The sequence below is a fragment of the Cydia amplana genome, chromosome 15 (genome assembly GCF_948474715.1).
Source record: "Cydia amplana chromosome 15, ilCydAmpl1.1, whole genome shotgun sequence".
Lineage (NCBI taxonomy): Eukaryota > Metazoa > Arthropoda > Insecta > Lepidoptera > Tortricidae > Cydia > Cydia amplana.
In genome coordinates, this window is record NC_086083.1 from 365148 (window position 1) to 389670 (window position 24523).

The 24523-nt window shown below is 36.0% G+C and overlaps 1 protein-coding gene across 1 annotated transcript in view; it reads left to right on the plus strand.

The window, feature by feature from the left end:
• The first annotated feature begins 7856 nt into the window (after positions 1–7856).
• Positions 7857–24523, plus strand: part of LOC134654423 (GAS2-like protein 3) — a 111948-nt gene continuing 95281 nt past the window's right edge. The window contains exon 1 of the mRNA XM_063509864.1: positions 7857–8014. The gene's annotated coding sequence lies outside the window, so the exon portion shown is untranslated. The remainder of the gene's footprint in view (positions 8015–24523) is intronic.

A 24523-nucleotide genomic window follows, 5' to 3' on the forward strand; every position in this document is an offset into this window, starting at 1 on the left:
TAACGAAACCTCTAAATCGATGATATCACTATCAGAAAATTATCCACAAGTGCAGATTGCACTAATCCACGCAATCTTTCCGTAACTTAAGTAACTTACTCACTGCTCGAAACCTTTTCTTCACTGACGGGTCCCATTGTATGCCAGTCATCCTCCGCGCCATGCAAATGACGTTCGATTTGCACGCGCTTCTATCGCCGCTAATTAAAAGCTGCACACATTTATGGTCTCCAGGGTTGCTGTGTGTGTTGCTATTCAGAACACACCATTTACTGAACATGCAGTAAACAATGAGCAAACTAATATTTCACCCTTAAGTTGACAGTCAGACATCGGTTTAATACAAATCCTCTATATCTTTTAAATTAAATTGAATAAATCTCTAATTTCATGAATCTAGATCTGCTTGTCGCTCTACCTTTGTTTTGAATTTAATAATATGACTGTTGGAAATTTTGGATCCACCTTCATCATCATCACATAGACATAATCTCAAAGAGCAGGTTGTTCCGATTTTGATCTAGTAATGTCATGTGTAAAAAGCGTCTAGCAGTCTTTCGAATGACATCGACCCATAGAGTAGGTGATGGATCAATTCGTTTCATTATTATGATGATGATAAAACATTTCTTCTATAATCTATGTACACGTAATAAGTAACATAATATTTCTTGCGAATCCAAGCTATACCAGATCCTAGTTCAAAGTCAAAGTCGTGTTTTTTGAATAGCCTGCACATTTATGGTCCCCCGGTACATTATACAGGCGGGGCGGCGCGGCGCGGGGCGAATGCGGGATTTACGGGCGAGCTGCCCGTTCATTACCAGGCTGCGCGTGAGCATGGGACTCGACATCGCGGACATAATACCAGTGCTACGTGACCTCTAAATCCTATGCTCAATCTTTCATAATGATGAGTGTTTGTTCATAGACCATTCTATAAATTGTTATTAGTTGATGTAGGCCCTAAACCAAAATGTAAGAATTTTTTACAGTCCACCGTCCACCAGCCACGGCTCGACTACGAGAGAGAAGGGCTCCTGAGGTAAGGCTGTCTTTCCACTGAGGTGGAGCACCAATTGCATTGGTTGTAATCCAGCGGAGCAGGAAAGAGAACCGATTCCCGCTCGATTTCCGCACGTCTCCCCTCATCTCCGCCCGAGTGGAAAGACTGGAAAGGCCGCCTTAATCCTTATATACCAGTTATTTCGTACCTTCGAGGCGCGACTGTTTGTATTGGTCGCAACACTCGCAACTAGTCGCGTAAGGGTCTCCCCAAACTTATCGACGCGGAATCGGCAATGCCAATAGAAATGAAACTTTATGTCCACGCAATAAGAGCGAAAAAGACGCCGACGCGTCGGCCGTCGACGGCCGAACGGAGCCGAACCGAACCTTATTACCTGTTTATGCTGTTTACTATCGGCTTTCGCCGAATCCGCGTCGATGAGTATGGGGAGACCCTTAGACTGCACGATTGGCTGGAATTCGTGGGTAGCACCGCTGAACTATAGTAAAGACCATACTAACTGAGCATCCGGGCCATAAAACCCGCTGTCAACAGGGAGGCGCAACAACTACACGTGCTTATCGATGGATTACTACCTGCGTTGGAAATTTCTCTTTTGTTATCGGAATTTGTTTACCTATTTGTAAACGTGGGGATTATAGAGTGGTCATTAGTTAGTAGTTACTCATTATTAAAATAGGAAAAGGATTATCGTGTTGATTTTTCATTGTTTATTTAGTCAGTTAGTGATACCCAACACGTTTTATATTAGTGTTATTTTTTCCCATCATGTAATAAATATTTATTGTAAAACAATTTGTAATTTGAATATAAAGTCCGTCAACCAAATCTTGTCAGTAGTAAAAGGCGGCAAATTTGAAAAATCGCGGGTTAGCAACACTGTGTTCAAATAATTCCAAAACGCCTGTCATCTGTGTTTTATCTGTGGAATGTGGACCGTGAATGACAGCCGTCACCTTATTTGTTTTCATTTGGTTTTCATTCTGAATCGTTTCTGTTTCAAGAGATATTTCTGCTGTCACCATTAAATACCAATACATTAAATAAGAATAAGCAAAGCTAAGGGGCCTACAATGTACAATCATGCTCGTTGATGGTAAACATTACTAAAAATTGAGGTTATGACAAGTATTGGAAGGACTCTTTCGAACTTTTAAGATTATGTTCAGTTTTTTTGTTTTAGGGTTAAAAGGCATAAATAAAATTAAAACGTATGCCTAAATCTATCCAACAAGACCATAAATTGTGTCCTGGAAACCGTCCATAGGCCCACATGTCTAATATTTTCAGCAATCAGTTGTGACTATTTACAAAGGTAAACCTTTTAAACAGTATTAAGAGCCTTGATTATATCGCCGTTCTTTCGCAATATCTACCTAATCCATACATGTTTGTTGCAGGATTAAATCTTGCCCAATATAAGGCGTTCGTAGTAGGTAGTATCTTTTCAGACAAAACTTACCTATGGCGGTTTATGTACGTGTACAACGCAACCAAGTCGAAAAGTGACCCTTATCTTATTTACCTTTAAATTAAATAAACACCCAAATATCAGTTGTTTTATTTTTAATATGTATATTGTACAATATATACCAATCAAAAAAATTACACAGGTATGTCATATTCATCCAGAACAGTACACTAATTTACATTAACAAGTGGCATATTATATTGTAAATAACAAATATATGCACTATCTAATTATCTGCATTTTGATATGATTTTATTTTAGTAAACTTAGAAGACATAGATAGGGAACAAAGAGAATATAAGCACTACGATAGAGAGTTGTTTTTGATATCTTCAAATTTGTTCATCATTTTGATTAACATTGTTTTAACATCGCTTTTAAATTGTCCGTCCATGTTTCAATTTTTTTCAATAAACCGCGAGTGACAATTTGAATTGTCGTACGCAGGGCGCGCTCAGCGGAAAAAAAAACTGTTGGTTCGATGTACATTGCTGCTTTTCTTAGCGCAATACTGCTCTTTGAGTGTTGCCCTACTTTAGTTTGCTTTACATTGCTACTGACAAGATTTGGTTGACGGACTATACTTACTTACAATATCATTCACGGTAAAAAACACTACTTTTAAAAAACTAATTCAACTTTACTGACAAATAAATAATTATATCTACCGATGGCAAAACATCGCCGCTGCTACACGCATGAGTGCAGTGCGAGCGAGAGAGACTGATAAAAATGATTTATGGCCCGGACGCTCAGTTCGTATGGTCTTTACTATAGTACGATGTTTAGTGCCCCATTAGCCCGTCCTTAGATATTATACGTCAATGGCCACGCCGCGCCTGTGCGTTGGGATTAGCGTAGTGCGTACGCGCCGACAAAGGGACCGGGACCGCCTTGAAAGCACCTCAGCGCCTCGCTTCGCTGTTGTGGCAACTGGCAACCGAGCAATATCAGTTACATGTGGAAAGGGCTGAAACTAATAGTTGTCAACTGAGTGAGGAATGTAACTTTGTATACTTGGGCGATTCTCAGAGATGACGTTCGGTGCCTGACTTCGGTGCCGAATTTTATTTTTTACTTATTTGATACACAACTTTATTTCCTAAAATCTAGCCTTAATATAAAAAATATTGGTAGTGGAGGCCTCCATTAGAACCTTATAGTTTCTTTGACATTTGAGATTTAAAAAAACACCGAAATCATGTGCAGGCACTGAAATCAATTTGCATCACCGAATTCAAAAATGCTTACACAGAAATCACACTTCAATTTTATATCTAAATTATATTATAATTTATTAATATTTTTTATTCTTTTTTGATGATAAGTTGATAAGCGATGTAGCGAGGCTAATGATATAGCATAGCTTACATAAATTTAATAAATAGTACCTTTGTTTACTCAAGATTTTAAAATAACCAAGTTGCGGCTTATAAAACAAAATCTCTAGAAGATATCCCACACTAATTGACTATCCTCATAATAATAGGGCGATGTATGGTCCTGAAACGAGTTTCAGACATATCGACCACAAATTCGCACATAAGTGCTATGAAGAAGAAAATGTTTGTTTCACACAATCCAACGGCACACTCATCAAAAATAAACTTATGTTACCTACACCCGATAAACAAGATACTTTTGAGTGGTGTTCAATGCTTTAAAATATTTAATCTATATATATAAACGTGAAAGACCTGACTGACTGACTTAAATCAACGCACAGCCCAAACCGCTGGGACTAGAAAGTCCAAATTTGGCAAGTAGGTTCCTTATAAGGTCTAGGGGTCCACTAAGGAAGGATTTTTTAAAATTCATAAAAAAAAAACTCCTGCGCGTGCGAAGCTGCGGGAAAAAGCTAGTGCACTTATAAAACAATGTAAACAATACGGAAAACAAGTAGTTTGCTAGACTTATAAATATGTAGTATTTTTGAATGGCAGAGGTTTAAAGCGTGAACTCCCTCAATTTAAAACTATTTGAAGTTGTTGACTAATGCTTAAAGATCAAATCACCTATTAATTATGATCTCCTGCACCCTCACACACTTGAGCTAAATTGTAACTCCAATATTTAAACATAAATACATCAGACATTGAGGATTGTTAAAACATTGGCTATGTTGAATTTGTGTTCATGGCTATGCTTTAGAAATATCGATCAGTAGGTACGTTCAGTGCCTTTGAAGCGATCTCGACAATAGAAGGCCACTTTATTTGTAATCCCTTGTTTTGTGGGTGCACCTTGCATAGTATGTAAAAACACAAGTTATTTTTAACGGAGTGGGATTAACTGCATTTATTTAATATGGCTGACACGTTTAAAGGTATCGTGGTGTAGGGTCTCACGTGATACAGAGGACAAATTCATATAATATACTCCATTGGTTTGAAGATAAATCAAGACAACAGCGAAAAGAGAGAAAGAAACATTGGGTCTACGATTTTCGACATACGTCTCGTGAAAAAAAACACTACTCATTGTAAACTAGTGATTTTGTTTACTTATACTATGACTTAATTTACGTACAAGCATAGTTTTACGTTTATAAAGCGTATCTTGAACTTTTTAGGTGTGATAAGTTAGAAAATAAAGTACAACAAACTAGTTTACAAAGCAGGATTTGAATTCGGTGATCACTTTCTTGATATCGGTGGTCAAAAAATCCACCGAAACCAAGGAAATCAACACCAGTGATGTCAAAATTAATCGCTTTTTAGCAATTACAGAAATAGTATGAATGATACAGAGGCGATGTAACAATGATGGGTTTAGGTACTTTCGAGGATTTCTTAATCACTTGCATAACGATAAATGCACTAAAACTGTGGGAGAAAATTGCACCACCGATCTCAAAAAAACATAGAACCAAATCCACCGAATGACAGAGAAACATTTAAAAAACTACCTTAGTATACTGTGACTGCACCTCTACTTTATTCAACGGTTAAGGCACAACTAAAGCATACTTTTTTTGAGCCACTGAGTTCCTGGTCTACAACTTTGTAAGAGTACCGACATGGTTTGTAAATTACACCGAAATCAGTCAATAGCCCGGGACACATCTTAAATTTGGTTTTATTCAATGTGTTGAGCAGACATTACTTTGATATAAAGAATATGATCAGTTAACTATACCTTATGCGTGAACACCGATAATAACTCCGATATAATGCCCCATCTTGAGTAATATTTTTTTGTTTCAAAAAATCTGGGTACGGGACACGCCCACCGAACATCATTTTTCGCATTTGGATATTTTTTTAATGTATTATATAAATAATAAATAAATAGTTTAATAGTGTCCCAGACAGAATATATGCTGAAAATCATGCCTGAATTAATTCAGATTTATTGAACAGTAAATTTAATAACTTTTTGCCCCGGACACGTAAAAATGGCCCTCCTGAGAAATGCCCACTTACAACATAATGTAAAACTGGATATGGTAATTAGGTATACCTAGGTCCTACATACATTCGAGTTATTGTCGAAATTCCAAGTTTGTGTTGATTAGGTTAGGTACCTACTAATATTCCACAAAATAATGTTGATTATCAACCACGGCATAACATAATGTTTCCTAAGTTCCTAATTTTCAGATAAACACCTCTGTCAAATGATACTTACTGAAATCCATCTCAAAGTATTCTAAAGTACATTTGAAAAGCAATGAAAAAGGAGCCTGTCGCATGAAAATTCGTATTACGCTTATTCGTATTCTTACGGAATACTCTGGCCCGTTTTCAATACTCTAAAGTTTATTCAAAACAATGGGGTGTCAACTTCGGGCTGGCTTCCGTTCCCACGCGCACGCGCACGCGCACGCGCGTGAACCACGGCGCGTTCATTGTTACGGACAATGGAGATGAAGCGAAGAGGCTGAAAGGATTGTTCTGGCGGTTTCAGGAAACTGCGATGTAGATGCTTTGTTGTCTTGAAAGATAGCTTACTTGAAACCGAGGCCCTTGCTGAAAAACAGCTCTTCTTGCAAACGTGAATCTTATTGTATTATAAGTGCGTATTATTTATTACCGAAAGAACGAGCAATGTGCCAAAGAAAAAAAAATGCAAAGTTCCCATGTTCTCTGTATTTTCTGCACGTTTATTGTACAACCATCTTACAGTTAGGTATCTACTTAGTTTCGATTGCTATGCCACTTGAAAAGAGTCTTTTCCAAAATGATGTAAATTATCGTTATTGACATGCAATGGATTTTTTTGGCATTAAGGGTTTATTAATTTAACACCTAGTTATTCATGAAATAACTTTCAGACATTGTTCTTTATTCTTTATTCTTTAAATAAACACAAGTATAAGTTTACAGCTCTAGATATGACAAAACTTACTTTGTTGCGTTAGATAAACCTCCTTTTTATTTTCATTTAATTTGATTTATTTTTAAACTAATATACCTATTGTGTTTTGGAGCCTGTTAAAAATAATTTTGGCTACCTACCTATACTGAAATGTTTAAAAGCTATGGAAAGCTTTTAAACTAGCTATTGTTCCCTTTTGCACTATATAACACAGCATAACTACATAACGTATGTACATTTGAATTTTTTTGAATTTTGAATTTTTGAACAATGTTGTTTAACTTTTTAATTGGTCAGCATTTGGTCACGCATTTTGAGAACTACGTGAATAGGGCTTTATGTTCGATTCGCAGACTTCTATACCGCAGATTATATAATACTTACTTCTTCTAGGTGTTCTAGGTATAACAAAAAAATATGTTTAGATTAGTAGGGGTGCCCTACACCTATTATATAAAAATGTAGCTGTGTTAATATGTCGTCATTGTAATATAATTTTAATGCAGGTAGGTACCAATTTTTTTTAATCAATTTATCTTTTTATCTTGCAGCGTTATGTTTTATTTTACAGATTATTTTACTTGACATACTTTGACATGTAAAATGTAATATTTTAGCAATAAATAAGTATGAGTACGATTATATGAGTACTTATTCCCATAAAAAATTATCGTATCACCTCTTTGTTACCCATAAAATAATGAATTGGCGGCCCTTTACGAGTTTGACTTCAAACAATCCTATCTCATTTAAATTTGTATTCCATTTCAGCGGCAAATAGGTATCGCAAAACTACCCGAATGAAGACCGACTACATCTCACTCATAAGTAGGGTTTGCACGACGGATTCGAAATGTATGGGAAGATCCGCGGATCCGGATCCAGATCCGGATAATTTCATACATTCCAGATCCGGATTGCAAACCCTACTCATAAGCCACCGAGCGCCGCGGCCGCGACCCGCCGACCGGCACGGCACGGCAGCACGGCACGGGAGCCGGGAGCACGGCACGGCAGTCATATCTCACGCGCCGCGCGGACCGCACGCCACTCACGCGCACTTACCGAAGTCACGATCCAAGTTTACCGGTACGGCACATTTACTCGTTACTTTTAAGTTTTAAATTCGGTACCGGTAGTGTCAGTACAGAGTGGAATTGCAGTGATGTTCGGAGCGTGTTCATAATATTTTGGTAAGTTTTTAGTTTTGCGGTGAATGTTTGTTTACATTTACTTAGGTAGGGTTGATGAGTTTGATTGGGTAATAGGTTGATTAATTAATTAATCAAGTTAGGTTTCTTAAATTGATATTTAATTATTAAAGACATCATGGACTTGGATATTTTATTACATTACTTTATACCTACCGTTTTTTATCTTAATTTTGTTAGAAATAAATAAGCAACTGTGGTCAGTTTAAGAAACGAAGTGATTCTACCCACATAAATATTTAATTATATTTTAAAAAACATGGCAGGTAGGTAGACTTATTTATGGCACATATATTTAAATTATATTTCGTTCGTCAAAAAACAACAACTAAACAAACTTTAATCCTAGGTATCACGATAATTAAAACTAAAAACGATAATAATCAACTGGCAGTCTTATACTTTTTAAATACTATCTTCACTTGTTTAATCTAGATTAAAAACTATCTAGGTAAAAGCTAATTAGTAATTAAAACAGCAATTAACTAGGCATTGAGCGTAATTAATCCTAGGCCGTTGCGTCAGGTCCGCAACGTCGAGGCTATCGCAGTGAGGTAATGGATCCGTTAATGCATTCGCCAAAACAATAGCACTGATAAGATAAAGGCGATCTTCGACTGACCGTCATAGTAACTGATAAGATAAGGTATTTCTATTTTCTAAACTTTAAGTATTGCAACCGGGTATAAATAATACTTGGTTAGTTTGTTTTGGTATTTCGTATTTACAAAGTTACAAAGATATGTATAAGGACTTATTACAAAGAAATAAGGGTTGTTATTGTGTACTTAAGTACCTACTGTAGTTTCCGAAGCAGGCTCAGGTAGCTGACAGGTGGGTGTTACTTTATAAAAAAAAAAAATTTTAAAAACGACGGGCGAATTGTAAGTATATAGTTGGTCAAACTAATTTGTCAGTAAATAGGACCAAAAAATCTATACTCATCCTTCTTTTTTGGCTGCTAGTATTAGTGTAAGACAAAGATAGTATGATTCTCTCTGTCTATATTTGAAATGAGACAGTCCTTTGACACACTATAGGTACTTTCTTTGATTTGGTGGAATAAATGAATCTTTAAAATAGGTATCTTTAATTTATTAATAAGTTTGTATCTTTAAAATAGGTATCTATCTGTTTATTTGAAACTGTAATTAATAGTAAAAACAAATTAAAATTTATTTTAATTAGTATAAATTGATATCAGTGAGGAATTTGTAACAAATCATAATTGATTAGGTAGATAAATATTTGCACGGAACGCGTTGAGGTCTAATTCTCCTAGGCTAGGACCACTAAGTTATTAACTAAGCGGGCAGGTAAAGTTGAACATTATACACATCATATCTTGCACGTAATTTTTAATACTTAAGTATTTATTACTTACGTACTAACAATAGTAACAATACATAATACATAAAACAGCAAAGTAAAATATTGGTAAGAGAAAAGGCAAAACTATCTTGGTCAAAACATGAGAACAATAAGTATCTAAATAACATAAATAAGTATTAAGTTAACCATTTCTATTTTAAGGCTTTTTATTGTTTGTTGTATACCTACTGCTTGTTTCTAATAATAAATGAATTTTCAGTATTAACCCGACAAACGGATATTATGCGGGACGTGCTTGAGCGTACTAACTCAAACTTTATATTTTATAGTGTATTGGATTAGACAAGGCACTTCCCCCGTTTTTTATCACTCCACTTTTAACAGTTTAACATTTTCATTAAATGAGTGCTGAACCGTAACTCCTTCATAATAGATGCGTTTTTATTTCGAACGCCAGCAATACCACCACTGTCTACTAATTAACTACAATAATAATAAAATGATTAACGATGATTAAACACGGCGACATAATGAACCGGCGGTGTGTCGCCGGGCCGGGTGACGTAAACATATTGTTTTCATGTCACAACGTTTTGACACGTCGCCGATCGGCTTATAGTAAGCCTTTGCGGTTCAGGCGTATTTAATTAATTGGTGACATTTTATCGAAGCATTTTATCATGTTATATGTGGTTACAATAATCCCTACTAATATTATAAATGCGAAAGCAACTTTGTCTGCGAAAGGAGTGTGTACCTATCTAAGTATCTACTGTCTCTTCAAAATAGTTTTTTCCAGATAGCGAATTTAATCACTACGGTCGCTTGCAGAGCGTTAGTTAATTGCCGTAAATAAAGTAATAGCTTCTCGTGTTTTTCCTATACCTGCCTGTCTGATATGATAAGTGATAAGATTTGACGTCGAGGCATGTTGCTTAGATGTGGAATGACGTAAGAACGTAGTGCAATATTTGACATAGGTGTTTAATTTAATACTCTTGTAATTAATGAGTCTCATACACTCTTACTTTAGAAGTTAGTGGTTCTAAAAATTAAAATATATTTTTGTATAGTTTCTCGAAACTTAGGTATTTTGTTAGTGATGGCACAGTTATTGTGTTTTTATTTTTATTTTTGGTCTTAAAAAAAAAAAAAAATAATCTGTTTATTTTCAATCAACAGGTTAGTTGTACAATCAATCTCAGTTACAATCTCTATATTTGGAGATTATTTGAACTAAGCTTAGCCTTACTGGTCGACCAGTATCACTGACTTCATGATACCTCACAAAATAAAAACAAAACTTTATTGGACATTTTATTTTTAACTACCTATTGAATGTATAAAAACTTAAAAAGTGCCTAGCGCATGGTAAAAATATGAAGACCCAAGGATTCTTTTTTTTTCCATATTATTGGCATCTGTTATCTATCAGATAACTAATGCGCCTAAAGCCGCCAAATGGGCGGCAAATATATTATTTGCTTGCACTAGAACAATAACAGTGCGATAACAGTGGCATGCACTCACTGTTGAGAACTAGAAACATTCATTTATCAAGAATGCATTGTAGAAATGTAGATAAGTAGGTATTAAGTTAATTATTAGTTTTTTCTTTTCTTTGAATAAATTTGACACACTGACAACGAGATTTTTTTATGAGATAGGAGGCAAACGAGCAGACGGATCGCCTGATGGTAAGCGATTACCGTCGCCCATGGACACCAGAGGTGTTGTGTGACTTGTGAGTTGCGGCAGGGATTCATCCGAACAATTCCTCGGAGGATCGAAATTGCGGGGATCTTTCTCTTTTACTCCAATTATGGCGTAATTAGAGTTACAGAGACTGATGCCAGCAATATGCGAACGTCGATTTTCGCGGTTATAGCCCAGTGCCCTCCCCGTTGACCCCGTTATACATGCAATAGAAAATGCAGAGCGCGGCTACATCTCTATTCTGCGCCATTGCGCCATGGAGACAATTCGAGTCGCTCTCAGTCTCAGGTTTAAAATGAAAAACGTCGGTGGCCAGGCGGTAACCGATTAATGAGTTTTTTTTTAACTTAAGTATGTACCTACGAAATATAATTTGTAATTTAGCAGTCGCTTTGTTCAACCAGACTAATCCCAATGCTTTAGTTTCTCCTTTGTACTGGAAGGTCAAGTGGCATTTAACAGTCGCTTTCTTAAAAAAATTGTTCCTGTGCCAATCCTTGAAATAAGGTTGCAGAGCGGATTTCAGACTGTTGCCAAAGCCGGGACAACGCCAGGAATTATTTCGGTTTCGGCAAGATTATCTGCATTTGGCGCAGCTTACATTTCTCACGGCTTTGCTAGACGAATAAGGCATTCTTAAGAAATCAGATTAACACCCGTAAGTCTCAGCCACAGAGTAAAAATACAGGCAGAGGTTCGCTGAGACGAAACTGTTAGAACAGTCAAATTGATATTAGTATCTAAGTAAGATATTTTATTGTCGCAACGTTAAACTAGATTACCCGATTAGTCAGTAGGTATGTGTGTGTAAGAAATTGGTTATGAAGTCACAGTTTTGTGAGAGGTTAAAAATCATGGGTTGTGTACAGAGCAGAAAAAAACTGCATAATGATGATGACTACCTACTTACAAATTCGGTCAGGATCCTTTATCATACACATGCAAGAGGTTGAGCTATCTATCTGTACCTCTGTCTTTCTTTCAACTCTGTAGTCGCTATTTGTGCTTAATCCCAAAGTGTCTAAACGCCGAAATTGTAACACTTGCAGTTTGCGACACGACAGCGTACCTACTCGTACGTCATGCGGTTAATTGCTTGCAATTACTCTTACACCGCCGTTTTATCTCGATTATCGCAATATATCATGTGACACGCATGTCTGTAGTATGGGAATTTGTTACAAAATGCTAGGTATACTTTGTCAAGTGACGCAGGCACGGAGTTCGAATCCTGGTACCTAAGGACATGACATGTGTGTGTGTTTGTTTATCACAGATATGTGTTCCTGAGCTATGGGTGTTTTTTATGTATTTACGTATCCATCTATGTATTATGTATACTCGTATCTGCTGCTCGACGGAATGTTGGCGCAACTGCGCAGCGACGCTATTTTCCATGGCGCTAGCTTGATCCGACGCTCAAAAGACGCTGATAGTGTGGGGTGGCCTTAATAGGCCTTCATTTTTCCGGGCAAACTTTTTGGCGGTCTGCTAATTCAAACATCAATGTTATCTAAAGAAGCCGTTATACCGTCGCAACAAACGACAAAGGCAGGTCGTCCGAAGACGGGTAGATGTTCGCGGAGATATCGCGACATACAAGGCACCGGTCTCCATATTTGTTTAAACACACGAGTATCAACTATCAATCAACTCGATCAACGGATTAATTTCTTAGTCGCAAAAACGAATGTGCTATCGTCGACATTTAACTGAGGTTTATAAACTTTATTGCAAAGAGATACGGTCCACTGATGGCCAGTTCAAATATTAACACAGTATTGTGTCGGTACGGTACTGTACTCGGTAGACAGTGTAGGCATATGAGAACCTGCTATGCTGTACTTTTTTAACTATTAAGAACCTTCTTACCTGTTCTAAAAAAATACGGGTGTGTGGTTAAATGGGCAATAAAGGGGTTCGATACATTTAACTATGTCAGTAATTTTTTGAACTTTGTCCATAAATGAAAAATTCTGAACTATTACTAGGAGTTAAGTTTGTATCTGTTCCACAACTGTTAATTGATGGTACTCACACTTCTTCGACTAGTCACAGTTGTTAAGGATCCACAGATTCCTTGAGAATTCACCTCGCAAACGCTTCGAATATTGCACGGTTTTGCGCGGTCAGGGTTGTCATATATGAAAAATTGGACCGTGCAGACAAAAGTCCGGACATCGCCCTAAAAAACCTGACATTTCCTAGTCTAACATTTTTTCAACAATTTACCTTAATCATTCACTGAGTCATTACCACGATAACGTTTAAAAGCGCCCATTAAATGGCTTAATCAAACATCTTTGAGGGCTATACTAGTAGCCTTTTAACTTGCCACGCTGTAGTTACAGCATCACCTTTCCTTTGCTCTACCTAACTCCTAACATTAAAATAAGAAGTTGTCAACTCCTAACATTAAGCTAGCTTCTGATGGTTAGTTCAGTTAGTTGAGCTTTCTAAAAAACCCTGACAGCTCCCAATCCTGACGAGAGTGACGAGAGACCAAAAACCCTGACATAATGTCAGGGGAATACGTACATATGGCAACCCTATGAGCGGACGAGTTTTTGCTCCACTTCGATAAAGCATTCGACATTCCTCACGAAGGTCTCCGTACCCGCCCTTCTTGTTTCGTATGTTGTCGTTTTGCGTGTGTCGAGCAAATTGAAGGGCTCATGTTTACTTGTGTTCGTGCTTCCACGGTGCCAGTAAATTACTTGTGACATTTGTGCGACCGAGCCGTAGACGCGAAACGTTTTCGACTTACGAGAGTTGAAATAGTATACCTAAATACTAGTAAAAAGTATGTATCTACGGGAATTGAAATTGTAGTTTTGTACAAGACAAGACACTTTTTTATTTGGACATTTTTATGTTATGAGAATTATGAGCTCTTTCGATCCTTATAGAATAACATTCGGTATGTTGGTAACGGAATGGAAGGATCGCAAAATGTATATGTATGAAAATTATTAATATTTTTTTTGTCCTATTGGGATCGAAAGGGCTTGTGATTCTGAGTAGAAATAATATAAGAGATCCAAAATTTTTTAAAAAGGGTATACAACTTGAAATAAAACGACCCATGTGATATTTTCTTGTTAATCTTAAAGGAACTGAGCACATACTCATATATACTAGGAATTACGATAAGTACGATATAAAGAGAGTTTACGATAGCGATAAACGTGACCCGCAGCGACATAGGTTATCGGCATCTTTCTACGTCCTTTGTTCACGTGTCTAGAGCCGCTTTATCTAAATACTGTATTATCTACACACCATAAACATATAACTACATAAGCACGTGAAATAGGTGAAGAACATGCCCCTCCAGAGCGGTTTAATAGAGCGTTCAAGTGACTCGAAGTAAATAAAATAAGTGTTCAAATAAAAATGAATCATTGCTACCGTGCCGCGGATGGTTGGAGAATAACATAAGTAGAATGCGCGGAACCTCAGTTTATAATAACATCCGTTGTGCGACGCGCCCAAAATTAAGGTTCAGGCGGAGTATGTCACTTTCTTAGGACGTCACATTCTGAGTTCGTCACTTTCTGACTTTGTCACTTTCTGAGATCGTCACATTCTGAGTTCGTCACTTTCTGATTTTGTCACTTTCTGAGATCGTCACATTCTGAGTACGACACTTTCTGAGGACGTCACTTTCTGAGTACGTCACATTCTGAGAACGCCACTTTCTGAGGACGTCACTTTCTGAGTTCGTCACTTTCTGAGTTCGTCACTTTTTTAGCATAGGTACGATTTAACAGTATAATATACCTGCACGAAAGATGTATACTGCCAGCAACCAGATTAATAGCTGTTTGACATACGGTCGCTTTTATATCCTACATACCAATACCAATCTCTGTTTGCCTTACGCCTGACTCGTAGAGAATTCCATTTGGCAAAACTTCCTATGTGTCGTGCAATAAAGTGAAAATAGAGAAATAAATAATAATAAAAAACAATCTAATTATGTTTCAATCAGAGTATTTAATTCAGAATAAGTACTTAGAAACTACAAGCACCAAAACATTTAGCCACAAATTGGAGTTAGGCCGGCAACAGCTTCAATTCAATACACATAAATGTATCGCACAGTAGGAAAGGAACCATGATTTTATCATTCTCCGCTGTGATTAGCTCGTGAAGGTATCACGGCAAGCTCGCTGACACCAGTAGAAGGTCATAATTCCAACATATTTACATTTAAACGGACTGCCGCTCCTTTCGTGACAACATATTCTTCAGCATACCGCGTCTTCTGTCATGTCTCCATAAACTCAAACGTCTTTTTTTTCTGATGATAGTGTAAATTTTGGATACCTATCTGCGTATAAAAATCAGCATTGCAGTTTTGTTTCAGACAATATTTCTTCTCGTGTCATCTGTGGAGAATAGGCGTCAATGGATTTTTTCTTCAAAGCGTTGCCGAATTTCAGAATATATGTTCAGCCATCAATCACTTCTGCGTATGGAGTGATCCATACTCTCATAGTTCTCATGTTCTTTATTTGTTTGTTTTCTTCCTATATAGGTTACACGATGAATTTTTAAATTATTATTACATTATACTTTTAGCCTGACAATAGAAATCTAGCATGTCGCCGATTTGACAACGCTGATTTTTTTTCTATTTAAAATGCGAAACTACAAAAAGGTTATATATAGTTTGAGGACTGTCTCATTTCAAACATAGACAGAGATAATCATACTATCTTTGTCTTACTCTAGTATGTACTAGCACCCAAAAGAAAAGGATGAGTATAGTTTGTATTGTTCTTATTTAATGACAAATTGGTTTAACCAACTATAATTTGATAATATGGTGCGCTAGCTTCGACCCGCGACTTCATCTGCGTGGAAATATGATGATAATAATTATAGCTGGTCAACCAAATCTTGTCAGTAAAAAAAGGCGCGAAATTCAAATTTTCTATGGGACGATATCCCTTCGCGCCTACATTTTTCAAATTTGCCGCCTTTTTCTACTGTCAAGATCTGGTTGACCAAGTATATGTCCTTCCCCGGGCCTCAAATCTTGGGGAACGAAAATTTGATTATTTTTGCGCTACGACGTACGGTTTAGGAGATACAGCATTATAAAGTTTTTTTTGTTTTTTTTTTTATTTCTTTTTTGTTTTTTTTTTTTTTATATTAATTAGGGATTTCTTACAGAGGAATGAACATTTTATTATTTTTTCACTACGACGCACGGTTTAGGAGATACAACCCATAAACCTTTTTCTTACTTTTTTGTTTTTTGTTTTTCGTGTTTTTTAAACATCACTTTAAGGTTTCAAAGGGGAACGAAAATTTGATTATTTTTGCGCTACGACGCACGGTTTAGGAGATACAGCATTATAACGTTTTTATTTTGTTTTTTTTTAAATATTAATTAGGGGTTTCTTACAGAGGAATGAACATTTTAATATTTTTGCGCTCGGTTTAGAAGATACACCCCTATAAACATTTTTCTTTCTTTTTTTTTTCGTGTTTTTTAAATATTACTTAGGGGTTTCAAAGGGGAACGAAAATTTGATTGTTTTTGCGCTACGACGCGAAGGACCTAATTATTGTTTATAAATCATCATCATCATCATTATTTCCACGCAGATGAAGTCGCGGGTCGAAGCTAGCGCAACATATTATCTACAGTCCGTTAACTCTAATGACCTTCGGATTTCAGAAAGATACTTACATCGGGTATCGGCGGTAACACGCGAAGGTGATACTGCTATTCTGCTTTCTTACTCACTCACAAAAAGTTTTAAACTTACCGCAAAAAGTTAGGGATACCTATTGTCTCAATGTAAAATAAGCCCTAATTGAATGACGTTATGCTTAATATTTGGTTGATGACTATATTGCTATTTGACTTTTTGTCATATTCTATATAAAATAGAATCAGAATTTGAAAGCAGAACGTCACACCGTCATTTACTACTTCTGGCTGAAATTATATAGAGTGGTAATAACAGTCACATTTTTTTTGTAGGTAAGTAAGTATATTTTATAGTTTGTGGTTTTTATTTTATCTCTAGTTTTAATTCAAATTTACTTTAAAATAAAAGAATAAATTAAAACAATAATTTTAAATTTAATTTGTAAATATACAGTAAGTACTTAAAAGTCACATATTTTAATGAATTTAAATATTTACTTACCTACTAGTTATGGTGGTATTAACTACTCTATACAAGGTGGTACAAACCTCGATGTCCAAAAATTTTTTTTAGATTCTTCACTACGTGGTGTAACATGCCAGAATCTATCTACCATGTTATCATTATATGTAAACATAGTATTATTCTATTTTTAAATCGGCTAAATTTAATTCTTGATTCTCACGGTAATTGGAACAGCTATTTTTCGTCTCATATCTTAAATAAGCCGAAGTGACTGAAATTCTAGATAAAGTTTTGAAGGGCCTGGTGATTTATAGTAAACCAATTTATTAAGATACTTGTTTATAAAATAATTTGAACTTTATTTCAATGTCATAAAGGTTTTGCATTATAAAACATTGCCTAAAAATTAGATTGGTTCTCTTAGCTCAAGTACTAGTTTCAAATTTCGACTAACACTTCGCACGTCATCATAAAAATGAATGAGATATGTTTGTTATGGTTAAAATATTCTATGCAAAACTGAACCATATTATAAAGAATTAAGAAAGGGCGGAGCCCTACAATAAATGGCTCATATAGAAAAACAAAGACGATTAGAATAGAACGGCCATATGCGGGTCGGGCTTGCGTTCCGGGGTTCCGTACATTGCGCGGTTTTTGGCAATCTATTTTTTTATATTAAACGTGAGTGAAATATCTAAGCTATTTATCCTAAAATTATAAAAAAAGGAATATATTTAAGATTCTTGCAATGAACTCTTTTGTTTCATATGCAATGCGATATAGTTTGAAGAACTTTATTTTTAGATTTTCTCATTTATTCCCCAAGAACGGCATCCATATTTAAAATTCATTTGTTTACAATGCATGTCCTACTTTGAGTCACAAGTGCTAAATTTGAATTTAAATAATCCAGTAATTTCGGAGAAGGTAGATTGTGACAGACAGATAGACGGACGCACGGGTGGTCCTATGGGGTTTCCGTTTTTGCCTTTTGAGATGCGAACCCTAAAAGAAACTGAGATGTCAACCCACAGCCGTCATAATAATGTTTTAAACCACACCCATTAAGTAGGTCAAGTTGGACCTTATTTTAATTAGTAAATAGGGTTAAATTTGTATGCGATTATGAAGTTCAGCATTGGTTTGAGGTATACCAATGAGGGCAAAGGAACTGGGAATAGCGGGGAAGCGTCGTGGCATGGTAGGGATGTTTATAAGGAATTGCACAAGCAGCTTCTTGGCCTTCAGCAGTCCGTTGGAACTGGTTCAATAGTGTAGGTGGTTAGGTTAATCTAGGTTACCTATGTTGTGTCCTGGTCTGGACTTTGCTAGAATCTCATGATCCTGGTAGAGTTTGGTTGGAGCATAATATAACGTAACTTGTAGTGGGGTTTTATTTGATTGTTTTAGAGAAGTTCAATTAATTTGTGTTAATTTTGAGGGTTTTATTGTTTATTGGTTTGTGGATTAGACAAGCGCTAGTATTTAAAATTGTACTAAGTGAAGTCTAAACTATTGATCAATAGACTTAATAAGATTATAAAGTTTGTGTTGTTCATAGTGCCATTCATAGTGAATTTAAATTATTTTATTTGTTTATTGATTTGTGCTCAGACAAGCGCTAATGTATGTGAATATATTGGTGAAGTTTAGGTTACAAATCAATAGTACTAAAGGTTTTAAAGTCATGTTTAGTTTTCAGTGCAATTTATTAAATTTGTGATTTAATTGTATTTAATATATTTAGTGTTTTGACTTGGATTATTTTAGTGATATTTAACACCGAAATGATCTTGGTTGGAGGACTTTATATATTAATTTAAAGTAGTTTTGTGAAATAGTTCATAGCTTCCTTATATAAATTATGGGGTAGACAGAACAAAGTTCCAATTCAGCACAGTGCTGGGTGGTTAGAGAGATAGGGCGGGTAACCAAACGGTGTCAACTACAGCCCTAGTTCACTAATTGCGGATTTTTGATAAATACCAGGTGGGACCTGGCAGTTCCTGCGTTTATTAAGACAGGTTTTACCCCTGGAATCTGGACGATTTGGGTTGTCAACTAGACTTCTTAAAAAAGCCAGGTTCTAGTCCTAATATCCCGTATCTATATACTTATATATTCACTTTTATATTACCCTTTTCCGGCTATATATCCGCTGTCCCAACCCCCTGTGTGGATATATTGGCCAGCACACGAGGAATAGGATCTAGACTAAATCGAGCTTCCTCACTCGTCTTAGTTAGCTGTAGACTAGAGATTACTCATTCATTGCACATCGAGTAATTACGCGAGTAAATTAAATGTGTATCCCGGGATACTAGTTTGCAAATATATCGGTAGAGTAGTTGGTTAGTTTAGCTGTTAGGGCTAGGTTTTATATTTGTTTGGCTTAGGGAATTGTAGGATTAATCTAGGTTTATAATTTTAATTTAACAAAGCCATTAGATATTCACAATAGATAGCTAGGATCCCTGTCGATACATTTGATATGGCTATTTTAATTGTTTAGTACAATTATAATTATGGGGTTTATGGGTCATATACAAAATAGCAATAGCTAGGATGTAGTGTGGGGTTAGGGATTATTAGGATTTTATTACATATACTTATTTATGACTTATTGACAAACTTGACATATCTACTTATGACTTTAAATATATTTTGGTCCTTTGCTACACTACTGGTAGAAATATATTGTGGGAAAAACTAAAGTTAATAACCACAATATACTGTAGTATTGTAGAGTCACTTTGCTTATGAAAGAAATATTTATTTTGCCTGTCCCTTGGCAGTCTGTATGTCGATTTCATTCTGTTTTCTACAGATCTGTAATTTTCACACTTGGCCTTAAAAATACAAGGTCATATTATTATTGAAATATATCAGTGAGTGGTTTGTCTGGGCTAGGTCGAGGCAGATGCAAGACCGTAGTTTATTTTGGTCCGAAAGTGTGATTCAGAATGACTACAACATCGGTCTGGATAATATCATTTCATTGTATACTAAAATATGTTTACTACAAAATTACAGTATTCTGGGGATTTAGAGTGGATCAAATACAGCTGCTCTACTACCAGTATTTTGTTATGTTAAATTGTCCCTTTGATGTCCTCTCAATGTTGACGAAAAATGTCACAAAATAATGACTTGGTCAAATGGTGAAGTAGGCCAGTCATTATAAAAGATGTCCCTTCTGGACCACAAAATAGTTCCTTCCGAACTGGGGCGGGGATTCTGACCTGCAACTGGATGATGATCACGGGTGTCGCGGAGGCGGAGCGACATCTATACCCCAAAAACAAAAATGTTTGTAATTGTGACATTTATTAGAATTCATTCTGACATTGACTAACTGACTATTACATTTGACAGACTTTACTTACTTTGACATACTTTACTGACAATTTTACTATGACATTTCTCGAACATACTTAATTATGACATTTTACTATTGACTTTTGTTACATCATATTACAGACTTAGTCAAACTAAGTTTAACATTACTAAAATTTGTAATGATTTTTCCTACATCTCGGACATATGTTTTGCTCTGACATAATTTACGGTTTGATAATTATTTGACATTATTAGGATTCATAACTCTTTCCTTATATGCGAAAAGGATTTTGGTTACTATTAGCGGTTACCACGAAGGGTTCTACATAAACACTAGACGATCATTTGGCCAATTTACTGATCCAATTCAAGATATTAACTTATTTAATTAGCTTTTTAGATTATTTACATTACTTTTATATTTATTAATAAAGGTATTTACGGATTGCGGTATTTTAAAAGGGTTTTAGAATTTTAGATTTTCTTATTGGAATTTTTAGTATTTTAGGCAAGTCTAGGTCTAGCTAGGTAGGGTAAAGTAGGGTTAGTTGAGGAGAGAGGTGGGAGAGTGTTACAGTGGGCTATCAGATTACTAATTTGGGAACTTTCCACCTCGGTTCCTTTGACCGGCGACTATGTCAAATTATGATGTTATTATGGTGTTAAGGTCCCTTTTTAGAGTTTTTCGTAAATAACTCTTGAACGGTGGCCCGTAGCAAAAAATGTTCTACTACATAAGTAATCCATATAAAATTTCCTACAAAAAAGATTCAGTACACTTTTTCGCTAGGATGAATGTTTTAAAATATATTAAAGTGGGAAAGTCACGTATAATTTATTCCAAGGTTGTTATTTTTTAGTTTTTCGTAAATAACTCGTAAACGGTAGCCCACAGCAAAAAAATATCTTTTACGTAAATAATCTATTTGAGATTTCTTATAAAATAAATGCTACTTTTTTTCGCTAGAATCAACATTAAAAAATATATTTTCTATTACGCGATTACGTCCGATTTTACCCGAAAAACGAATTTCATTCTGAGAGTTAACGGACTGTAAGTATAGTTGGTCAAACCAATTTGTCATTAAATAAGAACAATACAAACTGTACTCATCCTTTTCTTTTGGGTGCTAGTACTAGAGTAAGACAAAGATAGTATGATTATCTCTGTCTATGTTTGAAATGAGAGAGTCCTTTGACAGACTACTTATATATAACCTTTTTGTAGTTTCGCATTTTAAATAGAAAAGAAATCAGCGATGTCAAATCGGCGACATGCTAGAATTTTATTGTCAGGCTAAAAGTATAATGTAATAATAATTTAAAAATTCATCGTGTAACCTATACATATAGGAAGAAAACAAACAAATAAAGAACATGAGAACTATGAGAGTATGGATCACTCCATACGCAGAAGTGATTGATGGCTGAACATATCTTCTGAAATTCGGCAACGCTTTGAAGAAAAAATCCATTGACGCCTATTCTCCACAGATGACACGAGAAGAAATATTGTCTGAAACAAAACTGCAATGCTGATTTTATACGCAGATAGGTATCCAAAATTTACACTACCATCAGAAAAAAAGACGTTTGAGTTTATGGAGACATGACAGAAGATGCTGAAGAATATGTTGTCACGAAAGGAGCGGCAGTCCGTTTAAATGTAAATATGTTGGAATGACCTTCTACTGGTGTCAGCGAGCTTGCCGTGATACCTTCAAGAGCTAATCACAGCGGCGAATGATAAAATCATGGTTCCTACTGTGCGAAACATTTATGTGTATTGAATCGAAGCTGTTGCCGGCCTAACTCCAATCTGTGGCTAAATGTTTTGGTGCTTGTAGTTTCTAAGTACTTATTCTGAATTAAATACTCTGATTGAAACATAATTAGATTGGTTTATTATTATTACTTATTTCTCTATTTTCACTTTATTGCACGAAACATAGGACGTTTTGCCAAATGGAATTCTCTACGAGTCAGGCGTAAGGCAAACAGAGATTGGTATTGGTATGTAGGATATAAAAGCGACCGTATGTCAAACAGCTATTAATCTGGTTGCTGGCAGTATACATCTTTCGTGCAGGTATATTATACTGTTAAATCGTACCTATGCTAAAAAAGTGACGAACTCAGAAAGTGACGAACTCAGAAAGTGACGTCCTCAGAAAGTGACGTACTCAGAAAGTGACGTCCTCAGAAAGTGTCGTACTCAGAATGTGACGATCTCAGAAAGTGACAAAGTCAGAAAGTGACGAACTCAGAATGTGACGATCTCAGAAAGTGACAAAGTCAGAAAGTGACGAACTCAGAATGTGACGTCCTAAGAAAGTGACATACTCCGCCTGAACCAAAATTAATACTACGACATTATTCGATCACACAAGGAAGAACGGTCCACAATCAAAAACCAACTCGTAGGTAAACCCGAAAACCTACTGAATACTTAATGCAAATTGCAAACCGTTTGCAAAATATATTAAATACTAGCTTCGTTTGTAGCGTACTGCGCGTCTGCGGCCGCGACTTTGTGTGCGGCGAAAGATATAAATAATAATTTATATCCGTGATAAAAACTATAGTGCGTCAAGCAAATCTTGTCAGTAGCAATGTACTGCAAATTAAAGTAGGGTAACACCATGTAACACCCAATGAGCAGAATTCAGGCAGAATTGCGCTAAGAAAAGCAGCAATGTACATCGAACCATAACGTGTTTATTTTTCCGCCCTTCATACGTCAGTTCGAATGAATTATCATAACCTCAAATTTTAGTAATATTTACCGTCAACGAGAATGATTGTACATTGTAGGCACCTTAGCTTTGCTTGAGGTCATGCATAATCTTGGTATTTAATGGTGACAGCAGAAATTTCTCTTGAAATAGAAACGATTCAGAATGTAAACAATAAGATGATGGCTGTCATTCACGATCCACATTCCACAGATAACACACAGATGACACGCGATTTTGGAATTATTCGAACACAGTGTTGCTAACCCGCGATTTTTCAAATTTGCCGCCTTTTACTACTGACAAGATTTGGTTGATCCAGTATATGTCCCTTCCTGTGGCTTAAAATCTACCTACACTACATACCAAATTTCATGGAAATTTATTTAGCGGTAACACTGGTAACAAACAGCCTGCAAGCTTCAAGAGCTAACAGACGTAGTTAGGTATTTTCGCATTTTATTAGTACGGATGTCAAAGTCTAATGTGCGTTTGCAAAATATTATTATCATGAACGAAAGAAATGTTATGTGTTATAGTATGGCAGTGCCATCCGCGAGTTCCCACGCGTCGGTATCAACATCAACAGCCAATGCCACGGGCGATTAGCTGAAGCCGCCGGATGTGTCATTATAAATACAAATCTCGTGCCGAGCATAAACACGAGCTACTCTATTCTATAAACTCTGATTTTCGATTAGTGTTGCGCTGTTTCTGTATCGGACGAGGAACATGTTTCTTTATGTTATGTTTACCACTGAGAAACATTGCTTTTTAATGTTCATACATACCGAATCTTTACCTAGTTTACTGATACAGAGATAACGAAAATTGCAAAGATATTTAAAAAATTTGTTTGCAGGGGAGAACAACTATCTCTGCAGCTGACTGTACTTATTAACTATGACAGTACGTTACACTTAACTACCTTTAATAAAGTTTGTATTTAATTTTAGCGGCACATTCAACAACAAATTATTCATAATAGACACGAATCACGGTTCAACATTCGTTGAATATCCTTCCAATCCAATTCTTGCCCAAAATTCCCTGTAATGCCATTCCCGGGGCACATCACTATATTGCCATAAACACCAATCATAGACAAATTTAGAACGTTTATAGCGACCACCCGCGCGTTCGCGGACCATCTAAGTTACGACTGCCGTGATGGCTTCGATGATGGAAGCACTCGGCTAAACATCCTTATGTGAATTGCATTTCAATGG